Here is an 11,800-nt window from a genome sequence, read left to right on the forward strand (position 1 = left end):
TGGGTCAAACCATCCGATAGGTGAACGACATCGCCGACCATATAAAGCCTCAAATGGATCCATCTCGATGCTGGATTGGTAATTGTTATTATAAGCAAACTCGGCCAAAGGAGGAAATGATCCCACTGACCTCCAAAGTCAATCACACATGCCCTGAGCATATCCTCCAAAATCTGAATTGTCCTCTCTGACTGTCCATCGGTCTGCGGATGAAAGGCTGTGATGAGCTCTACATGGGTCCCCAACTCACTCTGTACTGCTCTCTAGAAATGTGAAGTAAACTAAGGACCTCTATCTGATATGATGGAAATTGGCACACCGTGCAACCGAACTATCTCCTGAATATAAATCTGAGCCAACCTCTCTGAAGTATATGTAGTCACAATAGGAATAAAATGTGCCGACTTAGTCAACCTGTCAACAATCACCCAAACTGCATCAAATTTCCTCAAGGTCCGCGGCAACCCAACTACAAAATCCATAGTAATTCGTTCCCATTTCCACTCTGGTATGGTCGTCTACTGAAGTAGGCCACCTGGCCTCTGGTGCCCATATTTAACTTGCTAGCAATTTAGACACCGAGCTACATAATCAACTATGTCCTTTTTCATTCGTCTCCACCAATAATGTTGTCTCAAGTCACGATACATCTTCGTAGCACCTGGATAAATAGAATATCGAGAACTGTGTGCCTCCTCTAGGATCTTTTTCCTCAGTTCATCCACATTAGGAACACACAGACGATCCTGGAGTCGTAGAACACCATCTGCACCAATAGTGACTTCCTTGGCACCACCTCGTAGTACCGTTTCACGAAGAACCACCAGGTGTGGGTCATCATACTGGCGAGCCTTGATCTGTTCAAATAGTGAAAACCGGGCCACAACACATGCAAGAACTCGGCTGGGCTCTGAAATATCCAGCCTCACAAGTCTGTTAGCCAAAGACTGAATATCTGAGGCTAATGGCCTTTCCTCTGCTGAAATGAAAGCCAAACTACCCATACTCTCCGCCTTTCTGCTCAAGGCATCTGCAACCACATTTGCTTTGTCCGGATGATACAGTATAGTAATATCATAATCTTTTAGTAACTCCAGCCATCTACGCTGCCTCAAATTTAGATCCCTCTGCTTGAACAAATGCTGCAAACTGCGATGATCAGTGTAAACTTCACAAGACACCCCATAAAGATAATGCCTCCAAATCTTAAGAGCGTGAACAATCGTAGCTAACTCCAAATCATGTACCGGATAATTCTTTTCATGGGGCTTCAGATGACGTGAAGCATATGCAATAACTTGCCCTTCCTGCATCAATACACAACCCAAGCCAACGCGCGAAGCGTCGCAATACACTGTATACATCCCCGAACCGGAAGGCAACACTAACACTGGTGCTGTAGTCAATGATGTCTTGAGCTTCTGAAAGCTCACCTCACAATCATCGGACCATCGGAATGGAGCACCCTTCTGGGTTAATTTGGTCAAAGGTGCTGCAATAGATGAAAAACCTTTCACGAACCGACGATAATAACCTGCCAAACCCAGAAAACTCCCGATCTCCATTGCCGAAGTGGGACGATGCCAATTCTGAACTGCCTCAATCGTTTTGGGATCAACTTTAATACCTTCGCCCGATATGATATGTCCCAAAAATGCTACAGATTCAAGCCAGAACTCACATTTAGAGAACTTAGCATATAGCTTTTGTTCCCGCAATGTCTGAAGCACTAATCTCATTTTCTGCTCATGTTCCTCCTTATTGCGCGAATAGATTAATATGTCATCAATGAAGACAATGATAAACAAATCAATATATGGCATGAATACCCTGTTCATCAGATCCATAAACGTTGCCAGGGCATTAGTTAAACCAAAAGACATTACCAGAAACTCATAATGACCATATCTAGTACGAAAAGCAGTCTTCGGAATATCCGAATCCTGAATCTTCAACTGATGGTACCCCGACCTCAAATCGATCTTAGAGAATACCCTAGCACCCTGCAACTGGTCAAATAGATCATTAATACGCGGCAACGGGTACTTGTTCTTAATAGTGACTTTGTTCAATTGGCGATAATCAATACACATCCGTATTGTTCCATCTTTCTTTTTCACAAATAATACCGGTTCACCCCAAGGCGATACACTCGGTCTGACAAACCCTTTGGCTAGTAACTCTTCAAGCTATTCTTTCAATTCTTTCGGAGCCATGCGATACGGTGGGATAGATATAGGCTGGGTATCTGAAGCCAAGTCAATACAGAAATCAATATCACGATCAGGTGGCATACCTGGAAGATCTGACGGGAATACATCGGGGAACTCCCGAACTACAGGCACTGAATCAATAGCCGGAGTCTCTACAATAATATCCCAAACATAGGCTAGATAAGCCAAACAACCCTTCTCAACCATGTGTTGAGCCTTAATAAAAGAAATAACTCGATTAAATGAACTAACATGCGAACCCTTCCACTCCAGCTTAAGCAATGCTGGAATAGCCAAGGTAACAGTCTTGGCATGATAATCTAGAATAGCATGATATGGAGATAACCAGTCCATACCCAGAATAATTTCAAAATCGATCATCTCAAGCAACAGGAGATCTGCTCTAGTTTCATAACCACAGAATATAATAATACATGACCGGTAGATCCGGTTCACGACAACAGAATCGCCCACAGGAGTGGACACATAAACAGGAGTACTCAAGGACTCACGAGAAACACCCAGGAATGGAGCAAATAGAGATGACACATATGAATACATAGATCCTGGATCAAATAATACTGAGGCATCTTTGCCACAAACAGAAATAATACCTGTAATCACGGCATCTGAGGCCTCTGCATCTGGTCTAGCCGGAAAAGCATAGAACCGAGATGGAGCGCCAACTGTCTGGCCTCCGCCTGGCTGACCTCTACTTCTAGGACGGCCCCTACCCACCTGTCCTCCACCTCTGGGTGGTCGGACTACTGGTAGAGCAACTGGTCCGGTAAGCATAGGCTGCTGACCCTGCTGTACTGGTCTACCCCGAAGCCTGGGGCAAAACATCCGCATGTGACTGGGATCCCCGCACTCGTAACAACTCTTCGGTACGATGGGCTGCTGACTAAGTGTCTGGCCCTAGGGACCTAAATACCCACTGGGAGGATCCTGAATAGCTGGTGGGCGGTAAGAACTCTCTGGGATAACACTAAGATAAGGTCGCACTGGAGCACCTCGAGGAGGTGGTGGTGCTGGATATGGGGGTCTGCTGGACTGTCCCCTCACGAACTGACCTCTGCCCCCGGACGGAGCACCTCTGAACTTCTCCAGAGTACCTGAACCGCTTATCTCTCATAATCTGCTCACGGCTCCGCTGACGTACACCCTCAATCCTCTGGGCTATCTCCACAACTCGCTCATAAGAAGTACCCATCTCAACCTCTCGAGCCATAGTGTCCTGAATACCAGTATGTAAACCGGCTACAAACCTTCGCACTCTCTCCGCCTCAGTAGGGAGTATCATTAGTGCATGGCGAGATAATTCAGAAAACCTCGCCTCATAATCAGTCACTGACATCTGACCCTGCTGGAGCTGCTCAAACTGAAATCGCAACTCTTCCCTCTGGGAGGGTGGAATATACCTGTCCAAAAAGATACGGGTGAACCTGTCCCAAGTCATGGGAGAATTTGCTGGTCTGCCAAGAGCATAAGACTGCCACCATCCACGGGCTCTACCCTCTAGCTGAAAGGTAGCGAAATCAACCCCATGGGATTCCAATATCCTCATGTTGTATAGTCTATCCTTACAACGATCAATGAAATCCTGTGGATCCTCATGTCGCTCACCCCCGAAGACAGGAGGATGTTGTCTAGTCCATCTGTCCAATTGTTTCTGAGGATCGGCGGCTACAGCTGGCCTGGGCTCAGGTGTAGCTGATGCCACTGGCTGGACTCCACCCACGGGTAGTGCACCCTGGGTTTGATATACAGCAGCTGCCTGTCCATGAGCCTGCGCAGTAGGGGTCTGTGCTCCCCCGCCCGCCTGAGATGTGGCTGGGTCTGCCGGAAATAAACCGGCTTGAGTCATATTGTCCATGAATCGCAGCATACGACCTATGAAATCTTGAAATCCCGGTGCAGATGTGAAGTCCACCGGAGTTGGCTCTGCCACAGGCACCTCACCCTGCTCCTCAATAATGGGATTTTCTGCTGGATTCACTGGCGACATAACCGGAATAGTCCTAGGACGTCCTCGCCCTCTACCACGGGCTGGAGCCCTCCCTCGGCCTCTAGCAACTGGGGGAGTAGCTCTTCCCTGGTCTGGAATCTCATTAGAGCGTGTTCTCACCATCTGTGAGAGAATAAGAGAAAGATATTTAGTACTACATCAATTGCACGATGGAATATGAAGAAAGGTAGTTTCCTAACACCATATAGCCTCTCGAAGATAAGTACAGACGTCTCCGTACCAATCCGCAAGACTCTATTAGGTCTGCTCATAACTTGTAAGACCTACGTGAACCTAGTGCTCTGATACCATATTGTCACGACCCAATTTTACCTATAGGTCGTGATGGCGCCCAACACTACAGCTAGGCAAGCCAACTAATAAGTCAAACATACATTGGTTAAACTTTTATTCCAAGAAGATAATAAAATACCAATTTCTACCAATGTGTATGCCAAGACCTGGTGTCACAAGTGCATGAGCATCTAGTAGATTATACAAAACTCCAAATACTGTCTGAAATAAAATAGACAGAATATAAATATCAGAAGAGACACTGGTAGCTGCAGAACGGCTCAGAAAGGTAGCTCACCACTATGCCTCGGGATGACGTGGGTATGTGATGATAGGTCCTCCACTAGTACCTGTCTCAGATCCTGCACAAAAAGTACAGCAAGTGTAGTATGAGTGCGTAAACAACGTGTATCCAGTAAGTATCAAGCCTAATCTCGAAGTGGTAGAGACGAGATGGCCGACTTTGACACTCACTATAGGTCAATAATAATTGAAATAAAACTAGGATATTTAAATCAGCATGATTTACAGAATTTACAATAATTTATTTAATCAGCGAAAATAATCAAATTCCTTCAAATGTATAAATTCTCAATATATTAATTAAATTCCTTCAATTCAAATAAATTCCAATTTATCAATTAAATCTCATTTACAGGAGTAACAATTAATTCCTTAACAAGCAAGAAAAATAATTCATTAAATTCCGAAGATTTTCCAATTTACTAATTAGCTTCACAAACTGAAATAAATTATTAAAGCATAGTGTAATTATTATTATTATTAAGCACGATTTCTGCCGAGGACGTACGGCCCGATCCAGAGTGTCGTGTACACTGCCGAGGGACGTGCGGCGCGATCCATAGATGCATCTATCCTGTCGAGGCGTTCGGCCCGCTCCACAAGAAAGGAGGACATTTTCTTATGTGCCTCCGGAAGGAGAGTATATTCATTATAAGATGAATTTGGGAGGAGAACAATTTCTTTTAACAATTAATTGATTTAAACAGACAATCAAGCCTATGAGATTTCCATCCTTTAATATCTTTATCTAACAATTCACAATATATTCATATAGATATCAATTAATATAAATAAATCAAAGAATACAATTTACACAAGTAAGGCATGCTTTGAGTCCTAAACTACCCGCACTTTAGTATTAATAGTAGCTACGCACAGACTCTCGTCACCACGTGCGAACGTAGCCCCCCACAATTAGCAACAATTATTTAATTTTAATCACCTATGAGGTAATTTCCCCCTCACAAGATTAGACAAGAGACTTACCTCGTCTTGCTCCAATTTAATCCACAATTTTGCCTTTTCCACGATTATCCAACTCTGTCTGGCTCGAATCTAGCCAAAATAATTCGATACAATCACTAAAAATTATATGAAATAAATTCTATAAGGAAATACTACATTTTTAATAAAAATCCCAAAATTAATTAAAGATTCGCCCGCGGGGCTCACATCTCGGAATCCGGCGAAAGTTATGAAATCCGACAACCCATTCAATTACGAGTCCAACCATACCAGTTTCACTCAATTCCGACTCCGAATCGATACCGAAATCTTTCTAAATCTCAAATCTCAAAACATTAATTAAATCGTGAAAACAATGATACACTTGTATATGTAGACCAAATCCGTGTTAGAATCACTTACCCCAATGTTTTTCCCTTGAAAATCTGCCAAAAGTCGTCTCTACTCAAGCTCAAGTTCGTCAAAAATGGCAAATGGGACGAATGCCCTCTTTTTATAAAATTGCCGAGCAGCCTTCGGAACTGGGCCTCGATCGCGGCATCGAACATGTGCCTTCGATCAGGGCATCGAGGGTTGGGCCTCGATCCTAGCCCTCGAGCCATACCTTCGATCATGCCCTCGAGCCTTGCCTTCGATCGCGGCTTCGATCACAGGCTCGAGCCTGGACCTCGGTCATGGCCTCGATCCGGGTATCGAGGTTGAGCCTTCGATCATAGCCTCAATCATGGCATCGAGCTTGAGCCTTCGATTGTGACCCTCGATCTTGGGTCTCGATCTTGGCCCTAGAGCCTTGCCTTCGATCATGGCCCTCGAGCTGGACCTTCGATCATGGCTTCGATACACTAGCTCAAGCCTGTACCTCGTCAACCCTAGGCTCGATATCTGGGATCGATCACAGCCCAGGATGTCCAACAGAAGAGGAAAAATTGCACCAGCTTTTTAACTCAAATTTTTGATCCGTTAACCATCCGAAACTCACCAGAGGCCCTCGGGACCTCAACCAAATATACCAACAAGTCCTAAAACATCATACGAACTTAGTCGAACCTCTAAATCACATCAAACAACGCTAAAACCATGAATCATATCCCAATTCAAGCTTAATGAAACTAAGAGTTTTCAACTTCTACATTCAATGCCGGAACCTATCAAATCAACTCCGATTGACCTAAAATTTTACACACAAGTCATAGATTATATAACGGAGCTATAAAAATTTTCAGAACTGGATTCCAACTCCGGTATGAAAAAGTCAACTCATCGGTCAAATTTCCAAACTTAAGTTCTTGTTTTTAGCCATTTCATGCCTAATTTAACTACGGACTTCCAAATAAAATTCCGAACATGCTCCTAAGTCTAAAATCACCATACGGAGCTGTTGGAATCATCAAAATTTTATTCCGGGGTCGTTTTCTCAAAATATTGACCGAAGTCAAACTTAGCACTTTAAGGCCAACTTAAGAAACCAAGTGTTCTGGTTTCACCCAAAACACTTCCAAATCCCGAACCAATCATCCCCGCAAGTCATAAATTATTACAAGCACCTACAGGAAGTTTTATTTTAGGGAACGGGATTCTAAAAGTTAAAATGACCGGTTGGGTCATTACAAATAGTAGCCCACATTCAAGTTTAAAAACAAATTAATAATTAAATATAATAATTAAATTTGAATTAATTTAATATTTTATTTTTTAAATTAATAGTTTTTAACACTCGAAGTCTCACATTAATCCCTATTCTAAATAATATAAGTCTTTAAATATAATAATTAAATTTGAATAGCTTCTTAAATGTTTATATAATCCAAATTAACTAATGATTTCTCAAACAAAAGAAATAGTTGTAATTAAAAATTATTTAAACTATTTAAACATATAAAAATTAAAGAATTCTAATAGAATATAAAAATTAAGGCATTTAATTTAAAGAGCATAATTGTTTAATATAAAGTAAAATGAATTCAAATATTTGGGATCTACAATAACAATTATGTAAAAAAAAAAAGGACTAATCTACAACTATAATTTAATAATTTAATGGATGAAAATGATAATAGATTTTAATTAAATAAAATTCCATGAAAGTCAAAAGATATTAAAAAAGTTAGGAGTAAGACATATTGTCAAAAGTAGTCAACTAGCACTAAGAGTTTTAATAGATTCTTCATACTTTCTCCTCTTAAAATTAGTACCATCCCCAATATAATCAAATGAGATGAATTGCTATATATGTAACAACTCTACAAATTAGTTAGCAAAATTATTTAGTAAAATTATCTCCAACTTGGTAATGTTATCTCCAAATTAGTATGTAATTTACCAACATATAACTTTAACATAAAAATTTAATTTAGCAACATATAACTCTAAATTACCAACATATAACTTTAACATATAACCCTAAATTATCAACATATAACTTTAACATATAACTCTAAATTACTAACATATAACTCTAAATTACCAACATATAACTTTAACATATAACCCTAAATTACCAACATATAACTTTAACATATAACTCTAAATTACTAACATATAACTTTAATTTAGCTACTAACAATAGTCGTAGATTTACTTTAGCTAACACCAATCAATTTTTACAAACCAAACTAGGAGCAATTAAACAAAATCAGTGTATTTTTTTTAAAAAAATAAAGGAGGATGAGGGAAACCTACCTGGCAGTGGAGGGTCGTCGAAGGAGCTGCAGCGGGGCGGCGTCGCCGGTGAGTGTCGCTGGTGATGGCAGCGGCGGGTTGGGTGGGGGGAGGGAGAGGGGAGGTTTGAGTGTGAGAGAGAGAAGAGAGAAGGAAGAAAATAGGGAAAGAAAAAAGAAAGGGTTCGGGGTGGTTTTAAGGGGGTTAAAATTATATTCCGACCGATTCGGTCGGAAATTAGGTCAAATAGTCGAACCTCGTTTTAATAAAAGATTCCGACCGAATCGGTCGCATTTTTTTTTCTTTCAATTGTTTCCGACCGAATTGGTCGCTAACAGTTATGCGGTATTTTTCGCCAAAATTTACGACGGATATAGACGGAATATCAGTCGTAATTATTATTAAAAATTGAAAAATATATTTTTATACAATTTCCGACCGATTCTGTCTGAAATTTTCGACTACTTTTTCCGGCCGGAATATTTCGGTCGGAAATTGGCCGTTTTTTAGTAGTGGTATATGTAAAGCGTTAATTATACACAATTATACGCATATTATACGTAGATTATATATAATATATATTCAAGAACTATTTTTAATTAAAACGTTAAGTAAACTGCTATTTGGATCAATCACATTAATTACGAGCCACAAGAGGTTGTCACTACTTAGTACTCGCGTGAATCGTGATAATTGTTGGCTCTAAGCTTCACCAAATCAATTGGTATACAATTGTTTTAATGAGATAGACAGTAAAAACTATGCCTTCAATCCTTAATTTTTTACTTTCACTATCATAATTATGGTTTAACTGGTGAACTTTAGTTATTTGGTCTTTTGTATGAGAATGTTAATGCATTGAAAAATATTTCTATGATAATCTAATATTCTTATCTAAGATTTTTTAGAATATAAAATAAGATTTGGACTTTTGATCAATGGTGTTATAGTGGTTTAAGCACAAGACACCCACAAAAATGCCAATTAGGAGGGAATTCAACACTTAAAATAGCAAAGAGCAACCTATAGCACACTCGAATTTGCTAAAAAATATTCAAAAGAAAACATATATATGGTGGTTGGACAAGGGGGAGCCGTGTTAAATAATACTGTCTCGAGAAAAACGTGGTGATGAGGACAAATCTATATATAATAAAAGCAAAATCACAATATTAAGACAAGTGACAAAATCACAAAAAGCCAAGTGTCATTAGGACAAAACAAACTACCTTTCTAACTAAAAAAACCTTTTCAATTTTAAATTTTGAATTAATTGGTTGGTTACTCTATTTCAATTAATAAATATAGATATCTTATAATTAGCTATAATAAAAAAATAAATATATATATATATATATATATATATATATATATATATATATATATATATATATATATATATATATATATATATATATATATATATATATATATATAAAATTCCATTCAAATTGTGGAGAAGTTTCAAGTTGAAGTTTTAAAATGATTTTAAAATAAAAAATAAAATTAGCTATAATAAAAAAACGAAAATATACAATAAAAAACTTACCCATTCATATTAGAGAGTAGTTTCAAGTTGGAGTTGTAAAATTATTTTAAAATAAAAAACAAAAACATAAAATAAAAAACTTTCAATTCAAATTGGGGAGTAGTTTCAAGTTGGAGTTTTAAAATTATTTTAAAATAAAAAAACGAAAATAAATAAATAAAAAGCTTTCAATTCAAATTGGGGAGTAGTTTCTTCCTAATATAGTAGTCTATATAAATATCTATTTTATTTTATATATATAAAAAAGAAGTAAATAATTATATGATGACAAGTGGTATAACCATAAGACGACAAGTGTAGATTTTTAGGACAAAGCTCCAACAAAGTTGGAGTTTTAAAATTATTTTAAAATAAAAAAAATAAAAATTGCCAATTCAAATTGAAAATTAGTTTCAAGTTGGAGTTTTAAGACAAAACAAACTTCTTTTCTAACTAAAAAAACCTTTTAAATTTTAAATTTTGAATTAATTGGTTATTCTATTTGAATGATATAAATATAGATATCTTATAATTAGCTATAATAAAAAGATGAAAATATAAAAATCAAATACCCATTCAAATTGGGGAGTAGTTTCAAGTTGGAGTTTTAAAATTATTTATATAAAAATATTTAGATGTAACAAAAAGAGGAAAAAATATATATTAAAAAAACTACCCATTCAAATTAGGGAGTAGTTTCAAAATTATTTTACAATAAAAAACGAAATTAAAAATAAAATAAAAAACTACCCCATTCAAATTAGGGAGTAGTTTCAAGTTGGAGTTTTAAGATAAAATAAACTACATTTCTAACTAAAAAACCTTTTGAATTTTTAAATTTTAAATTAATTGGTTACTCTATTTCAATTAAAAATATAGATATCTTACAATTAGCAACAATAAGAAAAACAAAAAAAAAAAACCTATTCAAATTGAGGAGTTGTTTCAAGTTGTAGTTATAGAAATTTAAAAAAAAATTGCCAATTCAAATTGGGGAATAGTTTTAACTTGGAGTTTTAAAAATTATTTTAAAATAATTAAAACAAAAATAAAGAAATAAAAAAACTTTCTATTCAAATTAGGGAGTAGTTATTTCCTAATATAGCAGTCTCTCTCTCTCTCTCTCTCTCTTTCGCTATATATATATATATAGTTAATAATTTAAATTTAATTAAAAATAATTATACATATTGGTAGTTTTTTTTATAAAAATAATAAAACTTATATCTTTATACTTTTGACGAATTTAAAATTATAATTTAGTAAAAAATATTGCGTTATTTAAATTTTCAGTAAATTTCAAAATAAGAAAACTAATCAAATATTACAGTAGAAAAGAAAAGAAAAGACTTTTGAAACTTGTGGTCTTAGAAACTTAAGAGGTAAAAGCTTTGTGGGGCCATGATATTTGTATGATTATAAAAGCTTCTCATTAAGGGTAAAGTGAATAAAATAAAGAGTTTAAAGTTGAATTATTTTTTTCAATTATAGAAATATGTTATTCTTTCTGGCATAGACTAATAAGAAAAGTATAAGGCTCAAAACGTGGTGACGAGGACAGTTATTTTTCAAAGGAGTTAGTGCATTAATTATAATTACTACTGCTCAAAATGTGGTGACGAGGACAAATATTTTTCAAAGGAGCTAGAGCATTATAATTATTACTACTCAAAACGTGGTTATGAGGACAAATATTTTTCAAAGGAGCTAGGTCTTGTAATTAGTTATTTTCTTAAGTTGGTAATATATGGCCTTTACTTCCGTCGGTAGTATATGACCCTTTACTTTCGATCTGTCTTCATCGTATTAAGTCAACATAGACTCCATAGT

This window comes from Nicotiana tabacum, chromosome 24 (assembly GCF_000715075.1).
Source record: "Nicotiana tabacum cultivar K326 chromosome 24, ASM71507v2, whole genome shotgun sequence".
In the NCBI taxonomy this organism is placed as follows: domain Eukaryota; kingdom Viridiplantae; phylum Streptophyta; class Magnoliopsida; order Solanales; family Solanaceae; genus Nicotiana; species Nicotiana tabacum.